Raw genomic sequence first — 23,140 nt, forward strand, 5'->3', positions numbered from 1 at the left:
TTTTTGTTGTTTTCTTAGTATTTAGTCTTTTTTTTACAAGGCCTATTTGCTAGTTTTATGCAAAACCCAGCATGGATAGAAAACGTGCAAGGAGCTGGCAAGATCTGAACCCGGGACCATTCCCCTCGAAGTCCAATGATAATGCCACAACTCCACCAGCTGGCTTATGATGCATCGTGCAGTGGTTAAATTAGGAGGGGACGTGTATCATCCTTGGAGAGTATTGAGAAATAAAGGAAGCTTGGAATCCTAGTCTAAAGCTCCCTAAACCTGGCAGCATAGGTCATTTGGCTGGTGCAGCAGAAATGGGTGCTTGCTGCCTTTCGTTGGACTGTAGAGTGTGGAGATGTTAGTTGTGATGAAGGGCTTCAGCCCAAATTATCGGTTCTTTTTTTTCCTGTCCACAGAGGACCTGCCTGGCCTGAGTTCCTCCAGCTTTTTGTGTGTGGTACTCTGGATTTCAACCATATGTTGAACTACTTGTGTTTATGAGGGACATTTTAGTAAAGCTTTATAATACATTTGTTAGGCCACAGCTGGAATATTGAGGATATTTATTAAATGTATACTCAGATTTGGAAGTAACAAATCAAGATGCACCCTGTTGAATTTTCTTTTAAGTAGCTTTTTTTTAAATCTAAACAAACCCCCATGAAAATTATTTCCAATGAAGTAATCATTGTGCTTTGTGCAATCTGTCATCATCCTATTGGCTGAGCTTTGATTTATGGCAGAAGGAGGGTGGCATGAATGAAAGTTGGAGTGATAGCCAAAGCAAGGAAGCCATGCTTTTGTTGAGCTCAGAGGGGAGATGAATGTGAAGAAATGGAATCTGCTCAGCACTCCGAGAATGTTCATAAGCATAAAGAAAGTCTTTGATAATTCGAAATACTGTTTTGATTATGTGCAGATTCCAGCATTGCAATTTTACTTTGAGGCTTCAACACAATCAGGCTGTTAACCTCTGCCTATTAACCGACCTCTGCACCACTACTTTGTCATTTCCTGTCAGTCACCGTCTGTGGAGACACTCCTGTACTTCACATCACTCTAAGAACATGCAACCAGTATGTGTAAAAGCTATTCTAATGTATTTACATTTATTGTGTTTATATTTTTTAATGTTGCATTGGATTCGGAGTTACAATTAGTTTTCCTGTAAGAATGACAGAAGAGTGATCTTGAATCTTCGAGTCTCTTCATGGCATGCTGACTTTGAAGAATAATTCTTCATCTCTTTAGGAATTCTGTGATATCCCCCTGTCACCAAGTGTCCCACCCACCACCACCAAAAGTATTAATCCCCTTAAGTTTATTAATATATGCGCACCCAGTGGCCTCTTCATCAGGTACCTCCTGTACATTCATGATCTTTTGCTGCTGTGGTCCAAGATTTGAGGAGTTGTGCATTCAGAGATGCTGTTTTGCACACCACTTTTGTAACACTTGGTTAGTTGTACTATCACCTTCCTGTCAGCTTGAATCAGACTGGCCATTCTCCTTGACCCCCCCCCCCCCCCCCCCCCCCCAGTGCTTTTGCCCACAGAACTACCACTCACTGGATATTTTTTTGTTTCTCACACTATTCTCTGTAAACTCCAGAGACTGCTGTGTTTGAAAACCCCAGGAGATCAGCAGAGTCTGAGATGTTCAAACCGCCCTGTCTGGCACCAGCAATCATTCCACAATCAAAGTCACTTAAATCACATTTCTCCTCTATTCGCGTGTTTGGTCTGAACAACAGCTGAACCTCTTGACCATGTCTGCATGCTTTTATGCATTGAGTTGCTGCCACATGATTGGCTGATTAGATATTTGCATTAACGAGCAGGTGTACAGGTGTAACTAATAAAGTAGGTGCTGAGTTTAGATTGTTCTGATCAGGCAGTGTGAAGTTTGAGAGTTGCTTGCATTTATAGTTTGCAAAGATTGTGATTCCAACCCCCTATTTGTGTGCTATCTGGTTTAAACCTCAGCTTTCTACAGGGCTTTCTAGTCCCTGATTACTAATTGTAGTAAATATTCAAATTCATTTTTTAAATTTGTGCTGTAAACAGTTGATAAGGGAGAGCTTTTTGTTTCATCTAGACTGCAAAACAGGAAATGTATTTTCTTTGCCTCTTGGACCAAGAATCAGGTTTATTATCACTGCAAATGACGTGAATTTTATTTGCGGCGACGGTGCAGTTCAATACATTAAAAACAATTCTTTAAGTTACAATAGGAATTTAAATAAACAGTGCCAAAAGAGGGTAAAATAGTGAAGTGGTGTTCATGAACCATTTAGAAATACGACGACGGAGGGGGACGAAGCTGTTCCTAAAATGTTTAGTCTTTAGGCTCCTGTAGCTCCTCCTTGATGGTAGCAATGAGGGGAGTGCATGCCTTGGCTTCTTAATGACACTGCCTTATTCTTAAGCACCACCTTTTGAAGATGGTGAGGATGAAGATGTCCTTGATGGTGAGGAGGTGAGGCGCCCATGATGGAGCTGGTTGAGTTACAACCCTCTGCAGATCTTATAGATCCTGTGCATTGGCCCCTCCATACTAGACAGTGATGCAACTAGTTAGCATGCTCTCCTCAGAACATCTGTGGAAGTTTCTTTGTAACTGCACTGATATGTTGGACCCAGGACAAATCCTCAGAGATGTTGACACCCAGGAACTTGAAACTGTTCACCCTTTCCACTTCTGATCCCTTGACGAGGACTGGTGTGTGTTCACTCGACTTCCTCTTTCCAAATTCCGCAATCAGTTTCTTGTTCTTGCTGACGTTGAGTGCCAGGTTGCTGTTGCAACACCATGCAACAAGCTGATCTGTCTCATTCCTGTACACCATCTGATCTTATCTTGATATTGTAAAAGTTGATGTGAAGTTGGACTTTATCCTGTTGCATCAAAAATTAATTTTATTTAATTGATTTGGCAGTGCTTGAGCTTGTGCTGCAAGCTAGTGGAATAGTTTTCATTTAGCATGCGAAGGAGATTGGCAAATGTTAACTCTACCGGGTTTTGAGACCACAGCTAGACTTCAGGATGCAGCTTTGCTGTGCTTATCCAAGGAAACATAATCTCTGCTACATCACTTCTAAGAATCTCTGGATCAGTTCCTGAGGTGACAGGTATGTTATTTCATTTCATTGAAATGCAAGAGCTGAGTGGGTAGTTGTTACGAAGCTATTACTTCCTGCTTCTGGTGAAGCCTTCACATGGAGGATGAGGATGGAGCATTAGGAGTAGGGGCTGGCCACTGGATATTATCACAAGGAGTTTCTCCTGAGGTTTCTGAATCTTTGAAATTCTAAGGCCATACAACATAGGAGCAGAATTGGACCATGTGGCCCATCGGGTCTGCTCTGTCATTTGATCATAACTGGTTTATTATTGTCACTCAACCCCATTTTCTTGCCTTCTCACTGTAAGCTTAACCCTATTATTGGTGAGTTGCTTATCAGACAGTTGTTTAACATGATTGGCTGATGAGCATAAGCGTGTCCTTCCTAATAAAGAACTTATCAACCTCCGATTTAAGTATACCCAATGACTTGTTGTATCTTCACTGCTGTCTTTGGCAATTAATTCCACAGATTCACCATCCTTTGGCTAAAGAAATTTCTCCTCATCTCTATTTTGAAGGGATGTCCTTCTATTTTGAGGTTGTGCCCTCTGGTCCTAGACTGCATCACTGTAGGAAGTATTTTCTCAACTTCAACTCTATCTTGGACTTTCAGTATTCAATATACAACCAGCAAGCAATCATTATGTAAACTCAAAAATTCAAAAAATTTTGGCCTGAAAGGTAGACAATGGGATTGGCTATTGAGTGGGATACTGGAGTCAAAGGTGGCCGGTGATCAGATCATTTATTACCTTATTGAATGGTGGTGTTTGCTTGAGGGGCAACATAGTTTGCTCTTGTTCTTCTGCAGATTAAGTTCCACTATGCCTGTAGTTGTCACATGCTCCCATCTGTCAAAGCAGCAGCGTGAGAGTTGCCTTCTCAAGAGCCTGAACCCTTGTCTCCAAGTGAAGAGGCAAGTTTAAAAACCCAGCTGGGCCGTGTATATGAAGTGGCCATTCAAATCATTACACAAGCAAAATACTATGAAAATCTAAACCGGGGGAATAGTCTTCTTCCTCTGCCGTGACAGAACTTGAGAACATCTGTGACCTTTTAAGGGAACTCTTATAAATTATAATGAGTTATCATCTGCGCTTCCAAATTGTGTTCTCGGATTGCAGAATTTGGTTTGTATTTGGCTCCGTGATTTGAGGCTGTGTGTTATGTAAATGAATCTTGACCTGAGTAACAGGATGAGATCAGTTGGAATAATGAGGACCAGCTGATATAGCTATCGTCTAATGCTTTCTTCTACAGTAGTCCTATGATTATATTTCCGCAATAAGTTAGGAGATTTAAGCTTTTGATTATATTTTCCATTTCTTATTTGGCCTGTGGGATTTTTCTGTTCTTTGGACTTTGTTTGTGCTTTAATGCGTTCGTGGACAAGGCAGTGAAGAGTTCTGCCCAAGTGCGGGTGCCACGTGTAGGCCGAGAGTTGATATTGTTCATTTCTGAAATGATAATGTGTTAATCCACTGTCTCACTACAGCACACAGTGGGAATGTGGTTCTATTAAATGTCTGACCCGGAGGGGGTGTGCATATATTGACTGGTTTACCAATGTAATTTTTGTTGGCATCTTCCTAAAAGGCTTTATTGATTTGGAGATAATTATTTAATCTGTCGGGCAGATTAAATGGAAGAAAATGCCCTGAACAGCCCAATGCTGAGGCTAGCACATTGTGACTTTTGAGCTTTTTCCAAAAAGCAAAACAATTTTAAGCAATGTGTGGACCAGTGTAAAAGATTCTTGTTTAAAATATTACTGCTGTCCAGAATCTTGGGTTAAGCTTTGTTTGATTATTGAAACTGGATTGTTTCAATCTATTTGCTGTGTCAGTGGAAGAGGCAGTGTCCATCACCCAGGTTATGTCTTGTTCTCATTGCCTCCATCAGGAAGGGGGTAACAAGTGTGAAGTCACACACTCAGCAATTCATGAACAGTTTCTTCCCCTCTGCCATCAGGTTTCTGAATGGACATTGAACCTGTGAACACTACCTCAATACTTTAATTTCCATTTTTGCAATACTTATTTAATTTGCCTATCTTCTATTATTATGTATTGCATTGTACTGCTGCTACAAAGTCAACAAAGTTCATGATGTTTCTAGTGATATTAAACCTGATTCTGATTTGAGAAAAATCCGATAATGATGCATGGTATGGTTTGAGTGTCTGAGAAATGTTTATGCAGTTCCCAATAAATGGTTGCCCATGTACAAGAACCTGAGCCCATACTGAGATGAGATGGCTGCAAAAACTAGTCAGACTCAGTTTTATGGGGCTTGAAAAAAAATGGGTATTTTCCCCCCTGTAGGGTGCAATCAGTTTTTCTAAAGGGCCATGTTTCATTTCTGTCTGACACTGGAACCTTACTTGTTATACTTGTTATACTGTGTTTGAATTGATCGGAGCAGCTCAGTGTTGAGTGAGTTTGGTGCTAAGTGTTGTCTGATCTTGGCAGCAGAGCTGTACTTTTGCTGAAGGATGGCCCCGTGAATTCTCCTGCAGGAGAGCTGTTCTTTCATTGAACTGTCTTTGCAGTGTGCAGTTGCTTTCAAAAGTGGCACAACTTGTTAATTCCACAGCCTGTCTGCATTAACTTGCACAATAAACTTAAAGTAGCATACAGGAAAATGCAGGACGATCTCAGTAAGCCAGACAGCATCTAGGGAAATTGATGGAACAATTTTTGGAACAGTTGACGTTTTGAACCAAGGCCCTTCATGAGTCCTGATGAAGGGTCTGTGCCTGAAACGTTGACTGTTCACTCTTTTCCATAGATGCTGCCTGGCCTGCTGATTTCCTCCAACATTTTGTAGATTTGACTTTGGATTTTCAGCATCTGCAGATTTTCTTGTGTTTGTGCACAATAATCTTGTTATAATATAGAAAGCCGGTAGTTGTGAAGACCACTGTAACGTTCTCGCTCGGGTGTGAAGTAACGCCGAGGTAAACGTCGAGATAAACCAGAATCAATGCAAACGAGACCGCAGTAAGATTAACCATTTACTGTTCACTCTTCACATTAACGCATGGTGAAAAAGCGTTGCTTTCACTGTGTCTTTGGTGCATAGAGAGACCCTAGTCAGCGTTATGGTGGCACATGAGAGTGACCCCCACCCTTGCGTGAATCTCAAACCGGTAATTCCCCACAAGACGCGGCGAACCCGGATGTGACGTCATCGCAGCCGCGATGTATTACAGACAAATCAATTGATTTAAACAATCCTAACTTTAACTAAAAAAATGCTAGCGAATTACTATGCGAAAATATTATAAACTAAATAACTGCCATAAAGGCAGCACACTCCCCGCTTGGCCTTCGTAAGGTCACAATGAACATAATACGAACTTCAGTCTCTAAATCAGTCATTAGGTAGAAGTAGAATGACTTCTGTAACGGGCCTTTGGTAAATTGTCACATTGCCTTGGTCGGTAGTTTTCAATTCAACCTTCCGGACGTGTCCATCCCTACTAGGGAATGTGGCAGTGATCCTGGCCATTGGCCAGCAGTTGCCGGCGATTTGCTTGTCCTTGAGCAGGACTAAATCTCCAACTTGAAGGTCCCTTCTCCATTGCTTTGTGTACAGGTCCTTATCGGAGAAGTCCCCTGGTGGAGGGGCAGCTCCTGCCTTCTGCGTAAGGAGCATTGATGGCGACAGTATGAAGGGGTTTTCTGGGTCAGAAGACACGGGTAGGAGTGGTCGTGCATTCATAATGGCTGTGACCTCTGCCATTGGTGTGCCCAGTACCTCGTGGGTCGATCGGATGCTTTGCTGCATCTCAGGTCTCCTTTTCGTGGTTTTTTGCAAGGGCGTGAACCGCTTGACTGCCTGCTCTTTGTCGTTTGGCAAGCACTGGCGTGGTTCTCTGAAAGGTAGTGGGGCGACCCCACTATTTGCTTTGTCTCTGAAGACCTTGGTGTCCTCCGTTTTTAAGATGGTGGCGTCTTGAGCCGATGGAGCGAGTTTATTATCATGCTCCTTTTGAGCAAAGACAGACTGACCCAGCGTCTCGTCAGTTACTTTGCGCTTGTTAAAGCCTTGTGGTGCTTCCTGGACGCACATGGAACTTGTGCGGGGTTGAAGAATCATATGGCGGCTACTCTCTAGCACATTGGTGTTGAGTGTGTTAACCGTTGATTTGTGTTCGTTGCCAGGGCACACCTCTCCTATCACCACCCAGCCCAGATCCAGGCGTTGGGCAAAGGGGGCGTCGTGTGGTCCATTGACCTGCTGCCTAACCTTGTGTACCCGGAGAACATCCCTCCCTAATAGCAGGAGTATTTCTGCTTCTGGATCCAGTTCTGGGATGTGTTTGGCGATGTGGTGGAGATGTGGTTGGTGTAGCACCGCACTTGGCGTCGGGATCTCAGTGCGGTTATTCAAGATTTTCTCGCACTCTACGAGTGGGGGGAGACAGATGAGGACTTTACCATCCAGGGACTCGATCTGGAAGCCTTCGGCCCTCCTTCCGTAAGTTTTCATGTTGCCTGAGCAAGTTCTAAGGTAGTATGGGAACTGCTCACTCTCGATGTTGAACAAGTTAAAGAACTTTGGACTGACTAGCGAGCGGTTGCTCTGATCGTCCAGAATTACGTAGGCTTTGATGGCCTTGTCTTTGGCTCCCTTAGGGTACACCTTAGTGAGACAGATCTTTGAACAAGAACGGCTTGCCTGAGCTTGACCGCAAACTTCCGTACAGCTCGAGCTGACAACAGTTGTCCTGGAGTGAGCTTCTCCCTCCCCGCCGTCCTGTTGTGGGGGTGAAGGAGCGTTGTCGGTTTGCGGTGACGGGCCAGGATGCATGGCCCAGTCGTGATTAGTGCTATCACATTCCAGGCACTTCACGGCGATCGTACACTCTCTTGCACAGTGAGAGGTCGAGGAACAGCATCTAAAGCATATTCCTTTCTCCTCGAGGAGGGCCTTCTTCTCTTCGAGGGGTTTTTCCCTAAACGTTCTGCATCTTTTGAGGGGGTGGGGTTTGTTATGCAATGGACAATTCTTGCTAGAATCGTTGTTAGTTGTAAGGACTTCAGTCTTAAGCGCTGAGACTGGTTTAGTGATGTTGGAATTATTCGAAGTGGATTTATCTGGCTTGGTGTAAATTGTACTGCTTCCTGGACCTATGAGGCTAGGATCGTTTCGCTTCTTCGCCTCCTTGCACACGAACCTGGTGAAATACTCGAAGGGAGGGAATTGACCTTTGTGTTCTTCCTTGTAATCTGAGGCAACGGACAACCACCTGTCCTGCAGCCCAAATGGAAGTTTGTCCACGAGTTGTCTAATCCCGGTTGGAGTGTCTAGGTATACTAGACCAGCTGAGTGGCCATCTTCTTTGGCGCCTTGAATCTCCATGAGTAAATCTCCAAATTCTCTTAGCTTGGTGTGGTCCTTGGCTGACACCTTAGGAAAATTTCCCAAACGTTGGCATAGCGCCGCCTCAATAATTTCGGGGGCTCCGTAGCCCTCCTGAAGTCTCTCCCATGCTTTCTTCAATGCTAGCTCGGGTTTGTTGATGTACACTGAACGCATGCGTCTCACCTGTTCGCATGATTCTTTTCCCAGCCATTTTGCCATAAGATCCAACTCCTGGGTTGCTCTGAGCTGGACTCCGTCGATAGCGTTGGTGAAAGTGGAGTACCATGCACGGTAATTTTCAGGTTTATCGTCGAACTGGTATAGTCCTGAAGTGACGAGATCCCGTCGTGCGAAATACCGTGCTGCGGATTCGTCTGCAGGTGGCGTGCGGGCTGAGGGAACATGTCCACAGGTACATGACTGAGGGCGTACATCTGTTATGGGATTTGCTGGTCTGGACTCAGTCTTTGCCTCTCTTCTCCCCAAATCCGGTAAGTTCGGTGTCGAGAAGTACTTGTCGTGAGCCCTTGCATTCCTGGGTTCATCGCGGAGTTGCGAGGGTAAATTATCTTCCTCGGATGGACGTGATGCCGTCGGGCCTCTCCAAGACTCCTCGTGAAGTGGGACGTTATCGAATAAGTAAGGAGAGGAAGAAAGAGTCTTCCATTCCATTTGAGATTGGACATAGTCCCTTGTACGTTCCAATCCGATCTTTTCTGAGGTAGATTTTCCGTCCTTCGGATCATGCATTTCTTCGGCGTCTTCTATTAACTCTGCTTCCACCTCGGCAGCTGCTGCTTCTCGTTCTAGCTTCAGCGCTTCTAACCGTGCCTCTACCCTTTTCCTTTCCAATTCGTTTTCGGCTTCTCTGGCAGCCGCTTCGGCTTCTCTGGCGGCCTTTTCCTTCTGGTTTTCGGCTTCTCTGGCAGCCGCTTCGGCTTCTCTGGCAGCCTTTTCCTTCTGGTTTTCGGCTTCTCTGGCAGCCGCTTTCATCTTTACTTCTAATTCTTCTTTGGCAAAGCGCGCTCGCACCTTGGCGGCTTCTGCTTTCGCTCTTGCTTGGGTGGCCTTACTTGATGCCCTACTGCCCCTGTCGCAGGATGACGATGACTTTGACAACGACTTGATGCTGGATCGGGTTGACATGGCTGCACTTTAAACACCTGATAATGCCGCTTTTTCACTGTAACGTTCTCGCTCGGGTGTGAAGTAACGCCGAGGTAAACGTCGAGATAAACCAGAATCAATGCAAACGAGACCGCAGTAAGATTAACCATTTACTGTTCACTCTTCACATTAACGCATGGTGAAAAAGCGTTGCTTTCACTGTGTCTTTGGTGCATAGAGAGACCCTAGTCAGCGTTATGGTGGCACATGAGAGTGACCCCCACCCTTGCGTGAATCTCAAACCGGTAATTCCCCACAAGACGCGGCGAACCCGGATGTGACGTCATCGCAGCCGCGATGTATTACAGACAAATCAATTGATTTAAACAATCCTAACTTTAACTAAAAAAATGCTAGCGAATTACTATGCGAAAATATTATAAACTAAATAACTGCCATAAAGGCAGCACAACCACCTTACTAAATCCACTCTGGAGCCTCAGGTTGATGCTGGTGTGTATGGTCGGAGTAAACACCAGATATTGAGAGTTAGAAAATTAGAACAGTACAGCAAAGTGTAGGCCCTTTGGCCCACATTGTGCTGACCTTTTAACTTATTTCAAGATCAATCTGATCCTTCCCTCCCACATACCACTCAATTTTTTTAAAAAATTCATGTGTTTATCTCAGAATCTCTTAAATTTTCCTTTTTTTTTTAAAAAAAAAATCTTACCTCTGACATCCCCCATGTATTTTTTCCAACCACCTTAAAATTATGCTCTCTCATACTATTTCTGCCCTGTGGAAAAGATGCTTCCTATTAATGCCTCATCTTATCAAGTTGCCCCTCATCCTCCATTCCAAAGAGGAAGGTCCGAGCTCGCTCGACCTTCCCTCATAAAACATGCTCTCCAAACTAGACAGTGCCAATGCACCTCTCTGGAATCAAAGTTCAAAGTAAATTTATTATCAAAGTGTGTCACGATATATGTCATGATATACTACCTCGAGATTCATGTTTTTGCAGGCATCTCCACCTCTTATTGCCTCATGAGGACTGGCTCATGGACTTGCAGCTTCCTCCTCCTGTAGTCAGTACTTTAGTTTTGCTGATGTCTCCTTCCTGTATACTGATTCGTCACCAGCTTTGATGTGGCCAACTACAGTGGTGTCGTCAGCAGACTTGAATATGGCTTTGGAGCTGTACTTGTCTCAGTCTTGAGTCTAAAGTGAGTAGAACAGGGGGCTAAACACACTATCTAGTATTGCACTTTAGCTGTTGGTGACTATGGAGGAGATGTTGTCAATCCAAACTGGCTGGGGTCTGCAAGGGAGAAAATCAAGAATCCAGTTGTACAAGGAGGTATTGAGGCCAGGGACTTGAAGCTTATTGATTGGTTTTGAGGGGATGATAGCATTGCATGCAGAGCTGTGGCCAATGAAGAACATCCTGATGAATGCATCTTTGACGTCCAGATGTTCCAGTGTTGATTGAAGAACTAATGAAATTGCACCTGCTGTCGACCTGTTGCGACGGTAGGCAAATTGGGGCAGGTCCAAGTCTCTCCTCAAGCAGGAATTGATATTCTTCATCACCAACCTCTCAAAGCACTAGATCAGACCAGATGTTAGTACTACTGAATGATAGACGACCTGAACTCTGCACAATACCCCAAGTGTGGTTTGTAACTCTTGATTTGTTCCTCCTTAAGGATGCAAACAGTCACCTCTGCTTCCACCGCAGTATGGGAGAATGGGAATACATTTGCAGTAACTGGGGTCTGAGCTTTCAAATAATAGATGAAGCCTAAACAAATGGATTGCATCTGTTGTGCAGAGCTTTGCATGGTTATGGTGCAATGAGATAGATGTTCACCTTTTCTCAAATATCTGGAGAACTGCAACATCAGGACTCTACTATGTGATGATGTTGACCACTTTGCGTTGGGCTGTCATTGCATTGTGGTGCCAAGTGGTGTTTCTGTGGAAGGAGAGTGCATAATTTCATCAGGCAAAGTACATGGTGGTGCAGTATTCCCTGGCGACCGTAAGCATCAAAGTTCAAAATAAACTTATTATCAAAGTATGTATAGGTCATCATAGAGTATACTGAGATTAACTTTCTTGCAGGCGTTCACAGCAGAAATAAGAAATGTGATAGAAAAATGACAAAACTGCATACAAAGACTGAGAAACAATCTGTGTGTAAAATAAATCAAGCTGCAAATACAATTAACACCGGTTTCTCAAACTTCTGGTAATGCCCCCACCCTCCTCTATTCCCCATCCCCTTTTTATCTCCTTGCCTACCCAACATCTCCCTCCGGTGTTCCTCTCCCTTTTTCTTTCTTCCATGGCCTTCTGTGCTCTCCTCTCCTAATAGATTCCCCCTTCTCCAGCCCTGTCTCTCTTTCACCATCGACTTCCCAGCTCTTCACTTCACCCCTCACCCCTCCCAGTTTCACCTGTTGCCTTGTGTTTCTTTCTCAAGATAACTCTCACTCTACTCAAACCTCCAGATTTCTGTAGGCCTACCAACATTGTCTTCTCTGTTACTCTTTTGCCCTTGCCTCCACGAATCAATGCTGCTCGTCTCGCTCATACAGTGTTGGTGTATTCAATATTCCAGACTCTTGGGAGGTTTCTTAATTTCCCACATAAAATCACTCATTTCTGCTGAATCCTGTTGCTTTGCATTTACTCAGAAACTTGTATTATATAAATAATATACTGTAAGTGAACAATTTTGCAATTTTCCAAGTCATTAACCAAGACTGAATGTGTTCGATGTATCTTCCCTGCATTTCAGTTTTCCAAATTAATCCCAGTATACTTGGCTAGCTCTGTTTCTAAGTCGTTCATGGCGAATTCTTGTTCTTCTCCACTCCAGGAGTCCCAGGCTTCCCTTGTTCCTTGGCTTGTTAAGTAAGTATTTGTGGTTCTGGTTATCTACACTGCAGTTCATTCGACAGTAACACACACCCAGTCCACAATCTTCTGTTACTTTCTCGAGCTTGATAATAGCTGTGCTTCCCAATTTCAATGCGAATGTTGATATTAGAACATGGAGCATTACAGCACAGTACAAGCCCTTCGGCCCATGATGTTGTGATAGCCTTTTAAGCTACTCCAAGATCAATCTAGCCCTTCCCTCATACATAGCATTCATTTTTTTATCATCCTTGTGTCAATTTAAGAGTTTCTTAACTATCTCTAATGTATCTGCCTCTACCATGCATTCATCACTCTTGAGTATCAAAAATGTTGTTATTGTCATTGGGATTTCTGTACTTAACACACTGCATTGTGAAGATGCAGTTGTTGCATAATCAATCCCTATAGAACACCTCTAGTAGCAGTAGTGCAATCTCTTGAGTCGAGTATGATGTTCTCTCGAAGGGTTATTCCCTTAAAGGAGAATGCCTGTAGGTGACTTTGTATAATGTGGGGAGGCTGATGAAGGAGCAGCCACCACGTGCTTCTTGAGATTGGGGTCAGGGTCCTATGGCATGGAGTGCAGGGTAACTGGGGGACCTTTCACTGCTGCAGCCTTCCTCGACCTTTACTGTGGTTGTGATGTCATCATCTTCCACCCACTCCACCACTGAGGTCTTGATTGGATCGCTGTTTGTCTGGAAATGCCCCCTGTGATCTTATGACCATGGGTGACTGTATCAGGAGCTAGGCTCCAGATGGCTTTGCTCTCTGGATAGAGTCATAGAACACTATAGTGCAGAAACAGGCCCTTTGGCCCATCTAGTCCATGCTAAACCATTAATCTACCTAGGCCCAGTGACCTACACCCAGACCGTAGCCCTGCATCCATGTACCTATCCAAATTTCTCCCAAATGTTGGAATCAAGCCCACATCCACCACTTCTGCTGGCAGCACATTCCACACACTCACCACCCCCTCAGTGAATAAATTCCCCTCATGTTCCCCATAAGTATTTCACCTTTCAACTCACCCCACCTCAGTGGAAAAATTCTGCTTGCATTGACCCAATGTATTCCTCTCATACTTTTGTGTATCTCGATCAAATCACCTCTGGATTTTCAATGTTGTAGGGAATAAAGTCCTAACCTATTCACCCTTTCCCTATAACTCAGGTCCTTAAGTCTCAGCTACTTCCTTGTAAATTTTCTCTGCATTTCTTCATTCTTATTTTCATTCCTAAAGGTAGGTCACCAAAGGTGCACACAGTACTCCAAATTACACTTCACCAATGTCTTACACAATCGCGCCATAACACCCCAACCTCTGTACTCGTATATTGATTTATGAAAACCAATGTGCCAAAACATTTCTTTACGATCCCATCTACCTGTGACACTGCTTTCAATGAGTTATGGACCTGTATTCCCAGATCCCTTTGCTCTGCCGCATTCCTCAGTGCCCTGATGATCACCATGTAAGGTCTATGCTGGTTGGTCCTCCCACCCAGCATCTCACACTTGTCAGCATCAAATTCCATCTGCCATTTTCCTGCCTATTTCACCAGCTGGTCCAGATCCCACTGCAAGCTCTGATGGTCTTCCTCACTGTCCGCTACACCCCCCAATCTTGGTGTTATCCGCAAATTTGCTGATCCAGTTTGCCACACTATCATCCAGATCGTTTAATAGATGACGGACAACAACAGACCCAACACTGTCCCCTGCGGCACGCCACTGGTCGCAGGCCTCCAGTCAGAGTGGCGACCATCTACCACTTTCTGGCTTCTCCTGTGAAGCCAATATCTGATCCAATTTACTATCTCATCTGGAATGTCAAGCAACTGAACCTTGACCAAGCTCCCATGTGAGGCCTTGCTAAAGCCCATGTAGACAACATCCACTGCTTCATTAATTCTCCTGGTAATTTCCTCAAAAAAAACTCTTAAGTTTGGTTGGACATGACTTGCCATATTAACTATCTGTAGTCAGTCTCTGTGTATCCAAATACTTTCTATATCCGGTCCCTTAGTATATCTACCAATAACTTTCCTACTACTGATATCAGGCTCGCCGGCCTATAATTTCCTAGCATATTCTTGAAGCCTTTCTCAAACAATGGAGCAACTTTAGTTATCCTCCAATTCTCTGGCACCTCCGTGATGTTGGCTGCTTTCTGATGGGCATATTTAGCAGCAAAAGGTTGTCTGTAGTCAGCATGTGGTGCAATATGAGAGCCACAAGCCACAGGCATGTATTTATTTCTTCTATTGTTCTCCATCTGTGTTCTACAGCCGAGCTCGCACTTCTGGTATGTTTTTTGGTGCTAAACCCAATTAGCTTTATCTGAAGATGAAAAGCAAAACTGCAGCTGCTAGCTTACATGATATCAATTAGAGAGCAGGAGCTGAGTCATACTGTCACTTGTGTGTGGTCCCTTGCAAGGACGAGACATTCAATTGTGGTTGGATTGCCAAAAGTTAAATTTCATCCATAAGGTGACACTTTGGAGCTGAAAGTCATAAACAGTAGATTCTGCTGTTGCTGGGTATGTTGAGCAGTGCATAAACTGTTGGAGAAACTCAACAAGTTGGGCAGCATCTATGGAGGGGAGTGGACAGTTGATGTTTCAGGTTGGGACTTTTCATCAGGACTGATTGAAGGGTTTTCATCCAGGCCTGATCAAGGGTCATGACCCTGAGACATTGACAGCACACACAGCAGGTAAGGCAACTTTTCTAGGTGGGAATAAACAGTCGCTTCATCATGTTGAGACCTTCATCAAAACTGGAGGGGAAGGGAGATAGAAGCCAGAATAAAAAGGTGACTGGGAGAAGTACAAGATGGAAGGTGATAGGTTAGGTGGGTGAGAGGTGTGAAATAAATTAAAAGGCTGAAAGGTGATAGGAGTAAGAGGGAAAAGGCTGAAGAAATCTAACAGGGGAGGGCAGTGGACCATGTTACAAGGAGGTGGGGAACCAGAGGAAGGTGATGAGAAGAGAAAGGGTAAATATGTAAATTTGTGGATGACACCAAGATTGGGGGGTGTAGCGGACAGTGATAGAAATAGTTATTGTGCGGTAATTCCCAGTTGATGTGAACTCTTTCTGAAATGTCGAATGGCTTTATCCACTGGATATCCATTTGATTTTGTGGGTTGCATGTATTGAACTAGAATATATTACACATCCTTATCAACTTTTAATACGGCCCCACTTTGGAACACTGCGCTTCCTGTAATAATAGTACGTTACTCCGCTTGATAACATTCCAGGGTGCTTTGTGGCTCCAGAAGATTTTTCCTGTGACATGATAGACGATTTATAATGTAGCCAGAGATTTGTTTTGATGTCCCTGAAACATTGACGTATCAAATTCTACCGTTCTTACTCCTGCGTGAATATGTGTTTGCAAGAGCTCCTTTACTATCTACAGTTCTTGGTAATTTGGAGCCAAATGCTGCTGCACAGTGCAAACGTGGACCTTAAGCGGAAGATTCAGAAGAGGTGATTTAGTAACGTTGATGCAGGGCCTGCGATGCTGGATTTTTGTTGGCTCACTCTGCTGATTTATCAGATTTGCCAGCTCCTTTGTGTTTCAAAGAATCTTGTAGCTTTTTGGATCAAAGTGCATATATCACAGTCTGCATGGATGTTGGTAGCCTGGGCGATTGACTCATTGCATTCCTCCCGTATGTTACTCAGAAACTTGTGAATAACATGTCTTGGAAGAGCTGATTTTGTTTGGTCAAAGATACTGAGAAAGTGGCTGGTTGGAAAGGAAATATGAACTTTGTTTTTTTGCCAAATTTGAGGGGGTGGGTTGGGATTTGATATCTGTAATTTGGTGAACTTCACAACATAACTCAATTTGAATTTGGCCAATACATCACTAAGACTAATGAATGTGAAGATTAGAATGTAAACCGGCTCCAAGGCCAATGCATCTCATTGACTTTGCCCAGCCGAGGTAGTGTTGCATTGGTAGTAGAGCCCTTACTACAGAAAACAAGTTGAATGTGGCCAAGCCCACAGGTCCTGGACAAAGTTTGCCCAGCAGTAAGAACCAATAAATTGTAGGCTATTATGTGCATCATTGTTTGGGTTAGACTGTGAATAAGTCCAGAGTCCATTGATCTGGACAAATTCCAAATTGAGCCTTCAAGTTATCCACTCAACCTCATTCACCCTGTCACTGACTGTTCTCACAACCTATGGGCTCACTTTAGAGGACCCTTCATCTTATGTTTTTGGTATTTATTGCTTATTTATTTATTATAACAGTTTTCTTTTGCTCAGTTTGTTGTCTTTTGAATATTGGTTGTTTGTCTTGACTTGTTCGGTGTGGTCTTTCATTGATTCTATTGTGCTTCTTTGTATCAGTTATGAATGCCTGCAAGAAAATCAATCTCAGGGTTGTGTGTGCTGATATATATGAACTTTGATACTAAATTTACTTTAAGCAGATTATTAGGGAGTAACAAGTAATAAAAACGCAAAAGTCTGCGGATGCTGGAGATCCAAAGCCGCACACACAAAATGCTGGAGGTTCTCAGCAGATCAGACAGCATCTATGGAAATGAATAAACAGTCGATGTTTCAGGCCACGACCCTCCTTCAGGACTTACTGGGGAGTAGTTGCGTTAGAGACATCTTCCATGAGAAAATAGTGGAAAGGAATCTTCAGCATCCATCTGATTATCTAAACAGAGCTGTAGTTCTTGATGCTTTGCTGCATGCTTAAGTGCTCGGTAGGAGTGCCGATACTTTGTTTTTGCTGGTGGGGGAATGTTGGGGGGGGGGGGGGGTCATTGCTTTGCTCCTGCTTGTGTATAGGGAGGATTTCGGGGGTCTTTGAGGTTCTAACATTTAACTGTCATTCATTCTTTGGGGCACTCCTCTGTTTTCGTGGATGTTTGTGAAGGAAAAGAACTTCATGATGTATATTGTGTACATTTCTCTGACGTTAAAAGTACCTATTGAAACTGGATTTTAATATCTCACCCAATAAATGACGTTCTTGACAGTTCAACTTGCTCTCTGCCTTGTGGAAGCATTCTGTAAAATATATTAACTACAATTAAAACAAATCAAATGTTTATTTTTGTTGATGGAAATGGGCAATTTTTTTGAAAATGTCTGTGATCTGCTATTGCCAGATATTAAATACAAGTTTGTTGTCTCTCATCATTGTGGTAGTCTCTTGGGGACTGGGCCATATATTTGCTGGCTGTCTGCCTGAAGAATAAGCACGACTCACTGCCTGGTTGCATAATGTTCCAATGGTTATTGCTTGGCAGCACTTGGGACTCCTGTAGATTCTGTTTTTATTCAGATAGATTAAAGTTTTGCCAAGTGCGCGCAAGAGACTTGCTGGAGAATCCTGAACGTTGGCACCACAAGAATGTAAGAAATGGAAAGAGTAGTGGCCCATTTGATCCCTAGTGGCTGCCCTGCTTTTTAAAAAGTTTGTGGATATTCCTTCAATCTCTTGCAATGGCTGTAAATGGCTTGCTTCCGTTGATATTCAAAAATCTAGCCATCTCTAGGTTGAGCGTTCTTTATTATCAAGGCAGTGTAGATCTCTCGGGTAGGACTGCAGATATTCATTATCAAAGTATATGTACAGAATACAGCTCTGAGATTTGTCCTCCTGCAGGCAGCCACGAAAGAAGCACTGATATTTCAAATCGTGGAACCCTTTTAAAGAAGGCATCAAACACTCTCTGGGTGGAAGAAGAACAAATTTCGCAAATGGCAGAAAGTGAGTGAACAGCACATTGTATATCAAGCAAGAAACCAGGGGCATTCAGTTTATTTCAGTTAATTCGGTGCTGTGTCTCTAGCCGACTGCAGGCCACAGAGCCAGTCTTTGCTGAAGTGCCTTGATCAAACCACTCAAAAACAGTGGGGGAGAAAAAGTAAGCAGAATTCAGAAAGGCATGCAACATGAACCTTAACGTCCCCCAAAATGATTCCACAACCACGAGCCTCGCTGATCAATCCTTGCAATGTGGAATCCAAGACTCATGCACCTTCCTTTGACAGCAGCTCACGAGATTCCAGAAGATCCTTCCTTGGATGTGTGCACAGTACTCCAAAAGTGGTTTCACTGGGCTTCCCTATGGTTGGAGCAAGGCATCTCTACACCTGAATTCTGATCTTCTTGCAATGAAAGGCAAGATACTGTGTTTGCCTTCTTAATTGCTTACTAAGATGGTGTATTCAGTTTTATTGATCTGCTAACAAGCCTCTGTGATGAACACTGACACCTTTCAGTTCTGCATTCCCTTTCAGTTTAAGATGGTACTACCTAATGATTTGAGCAATAACTTGCTGGTGGCCAATGAAACAAAAAAGTGCTTTGTGCTTTGTTATTCAGTTTTTCTGGAAACGGATCACTGTGGTTTCCTGTCAGAGCTGAGTAGAATTGCCTGTATGATCTAGCATTTGTGTGGTGTGACTGGGGCAGGATGGTTGTAGCACATCCAGGCTGGAATTGCTGGAGTAGACTTGGTGACACTTCGATGCGGCGCAGCCGAGGCAAGTTGTGGAAAGATCCAAGGTTTGATTGATTTAAGAGCCGAATCATCTGGAAAGAGTAGGTAATTCGATGCAGCAGAGAAGTGAGGAAAGATCCAAGTTTTGTTTGACTTAAGAGCAACCAAATTGGAAAGGTTGGGTATTTAGACTTGTTGAGGCAAATGAACCTGAGGACGAGGAACAACCCCAAGTTTGGATGATTTAAAAGCCAGGCCAGATTGAAGTGGTCAGGGTGTCGGAGTCAGAGGCGAGAGACAGGCTGGTTTGACTTGTTGCTCTGCAAGGTTTGCTCGACTCTGTGCTGGACTAAGGCCTTCAGAATCCACTTCGGTGGACTTTTGAGTCGTCTGCAGTGGTGCCTAATATTGTGAACTTCAGTTCTCCATGCTGTTTACTTACTTTATTTGCACGATTTGTTTCTTTTCTCTCTGCATATTGGGTGCTTGATGGTCTTTTGTTTCTAATGGGTTCTATTTGGGTTCTTTGTTTTATGGCTGCCTGTAAGGAGACAAATCAAAAGGTTGTATAAAGTACACAAACTTTGATAATAAATGTACTTTTCTGAATAAAAGACCAAGTCCCTTTTCTCTCTCGCATCTCCAATAGCAAGGAGCTCTATCATTCATTATTCAACATTGTGAAGATGGCTTATTTCATGGGTGTGAATACAGGAGTGGCATGGTGCGCATTGTAGATGTTTCTTTTGGGAAATGTGGTGGGCTCAAGCAACCTGCCATCAGACTATGGTTTGAGTCTTTAAGCATGATTTCAAATGCCACTGCCGCAATCACACTGCTGAGCTGAGGGTCACCACTAAACAGCCACTTGACTGGGCTCACCGCAAGTACTGTGGTTACAAGAGCGGGTGAGAAGCTATGTAAGCAATGACACCCCAAAGCCTCTCCACCATTCACAGGTCACACATGTTTGATGGGATCCATTCTACTTCCCTGGATGTGGAAACTCCCAATGATTCTCATGAAGCTTGACAGCATAGTTCAACTTCAGGTTTAATTGGCATTCAACCATACACAAATACTTATGAATACAGCCAAATATGACGGTGTTACTCTGGGGCCAAGGTGCAAATCACCGTACCAACAGTCACACACGGCACGGGACACACATAAGATATCAGTAAAATATAATCACACACAAAAAAATGTAGCCCGGAGCCAATGAACATTGCAGCATTCAGGATAAGCTGTCTCTTGATTGGATCCCTTTTCCACCATCAGCGCACCAAAGATGGCTGTGTGAACCATTTACAAAATGGACTCTGGGATATGGCAATACAACTCTATCACTCCTATACCTTTGCTAACAAGCTCCAGTGTGGACAACACAAAGAATCTGCAGGTTTCCCTTAATTTATCACACCATGGATCCAGGTATACCACACTTTCTACACTTTCAGGCTGACTATATCACCAGTATTGCTCTTCAGAGTTCATTTCCTGAAAACAAACTGGATCACTTTCATCTGCAACTGGCCCAGTACGAGATGAGGAACTGCTGCGTTCTTATTCTTGTAGAAACATGGCTCCAGGACAACATCCCTTGCACCATAAATCTTGAGATCATGCCACTCAGAGACTTGTGCTAATATTATTTTCTGACTGTATTGTTCTTTATTGTAACTGTTTGTGCCATGTGTGATTGTATTGTGTTTTGTATCTTAGCCCCAGAGGAATGAGGTTTTGTTTAGCTGTATGCATGTTTATGGTTGACTGACAATAAACTAGAACTATATTCTCAAAATGCTGGTGGAACACAGCAGGCTAGGCAGCATCTATAGGGAGAAGCGCTGTTGACGTTTCGGGCCGAGACCCTTCGTCAGGACAGGTCTCGGCCCAAAACATCGACAGCGCTTCTCCCTATAGATGCTGCCTAGCCTGCTGTGTTCCACCAGCATTTTGTGTGTGTTGTTGTTTGAATTTCCAGCATCTGCAGATTTCCTCGTGTTAGAACTATATTCTGTTGCACTCTGCCTAACTGCTTTATCTGACCTGACCCACTCCTTGCCATACATGTAAGAATCTTGGATGTGTTGTTAATCTGTTGGAGAAGAAACTAGCAGTTAAATAACCATTTAGTGATCCTCCTTCCATTCCCCCCAACTTTTTATTCTGGCATCTTCCCCCTTTTTCTCTGGTCTTGAAGAAGTGGGCCCAAAATGTCGACTGTTTACTCATTTCCATAGATGCTGCCTGACCTGCTGAGTTCCTCCAGCATTTTGTGTGTGTCGCTTTGGATTTCCGGTATCTGCAGACTTTCTTATGTATGTAATTAGATAAACTAACTCGAAAGTTACCTTTTTTCCCTTCGCAAATTGTCCTGACCTGTGCCAAAGCAATATGGCCCAACCAGCGTGAATGATTTATGAGGAATGTGTCTGACCTGACACAATCGGGTCTTTGAGTTGGTTGGCCAGTTTCTATTCTAGGTCGTATTATTTACTCTAGGGATTAAAAACTAGGAGATTGGCAAACAATTTGCAAGTCAAGCCTTTTTCCATGTAATTGTTGGCAATCCATCCAAATCACATCAGTGCTCTAATTATGCCACTTTTTCCTCTTATCCACAACTGAATGAGATCGCATTTCTCTTGGAAGATGTTTGTCAGCGGTCAAGTCATCACTGCAGTCCTTGAAGCTGGTCATCTCAATGTACAACGCCCACCTTGCCCAATTCCCAAGAGTATCTGTATTCGGCCTTTAAGCATCCAGTGCTCTAATTTCCCAGTTTCCTTGTGAATACCAGTGAGTGGTCAGTGTTTTTACCTGGATTGGAGTGTGCCATGATAATGTTTCTTGTCTGGAAAGAAGTCTTTTGCTGACACTGTCTGCTTTATTTTGTTTTTGAAATGTAAAGTAAAAACAAGTTGGCAGCCAGAATTCTCTCCAAGAGAAGCACGAAACGCCAAACATTCAGAAGGAACAGAGCCAAGTTCAAGTTAATAAGCAGCTCTTGATTTGCCAAAGTCAAATTCCTAGAGTATTTTGGACTCCTTATCTAAGAAAGGATGTCTTTGCCAAAAAGGGATTGCAGCAAAGATTGACTAACTTGATGCCTGAAACGGTGGAGCAGTCACGTGAAGAGAGATTGGGTTAGTTAGGCCTGTGTTCATTAAAATAATAAAGTTTAATGTTGAGGTTCAGCACATTACAGGCCCTCAAGCCCAATGGGCCCACACAGCCCAACTACACCCGTGTGACCAACTAGCCTACAAACCCATACATATTTGTAATGTGGGAGGAAACTTGATGAAATGCACATGGTCATGGGGAGGACATACAAACTCTTTCAACAGTGGCAGAGTTGAACCACAGTCAACAGTGCTGTAATAGTGTAACTCTAACCTCTATGCTACTCTGCCATGCCAGTTTTTGGAAATACTCCAGGTCAGGCCAGATGTATGGAACAAAAGATATTTAATATTTCAGGTTTAGGTCCAGGTCCCATCTTTATGACCAGCAAAGAGGAAAAAAGCCAACAAAAATTGGGAAGGGGTGTGGATGGCCCAAAGGGACTTTCTTCAATTGGGTGAGATCAGCTGAACTTAATTGACATAGTGTGATGTGCTTTTACTGTGCTTACAAGAGTTAAGAGCGATGGGAGGAGATCTCACTGAAATGCACTGGTCTGATGAAGTCCAATTGAAGGGGGGCGCAGGTACGGCTCGAAAATGCGCTGAAGTTTGGGTCTCAGCATATGGTGTAAAACTTAACTGGAGAGAAGAAATTCTTCAAGTTGTGGTGAACCTTTGAAATTCTCTATTGGCATGCTGTGGAGGCGAAGTCGCTCAGCGCCATGGTAGTGTAGCAGATAGTGCAATGCTATTCTAGCTCGAGGCGTCGGGAGTTCAATTTCAGCATCCTCTGTAAGCTCATTTGTACATACCTCCTTGTGTGCGTGTAGATTTCCTCTGGGTGTGTTGGTTTACTCCCACAGTGCCAAGACGAACGAGGTAGTAGGGTCATTGTAAATTGTCCCGTGATTAGGCTAGGGTTAAATCAGTGGGTTGCAGGACAATGTGCCTCAAAGGGTCAGAAGTGCCTATTCT

The 23,140-nt window shown here is 43.5% G+C and overlaps 1 protein-coding gene across 7 annotated transcripts in view; it reads left to right on the forward strand.

Moving 5' to 3' along the window:
* Nucleotides 1-23,140, forward strand: part of akap13 (A-kinase anchoring protein 13) — a 554,439-nt gene that overhangs the window by 88,178 nt on the left and 443,121 nt on the right. The gene's annotated exons all lie outside the window — the stretch shown is intronic.

Source organism: Hemitrygon akajei, chromosome 30 (assembly GCF_048418815.1).
Source record: "Hemitrygon akajei chromosome 30, sHemAka1.3, whole genome shotgun sequence".
In the NCBI taxonomy this organism is placed as follows: Eukaryota; Metazoa; Chordata; class Chondrichthyes; order Myliobatiformes; family Dasyatidae; genus Hemitrygon; species Hemitrygon akajei.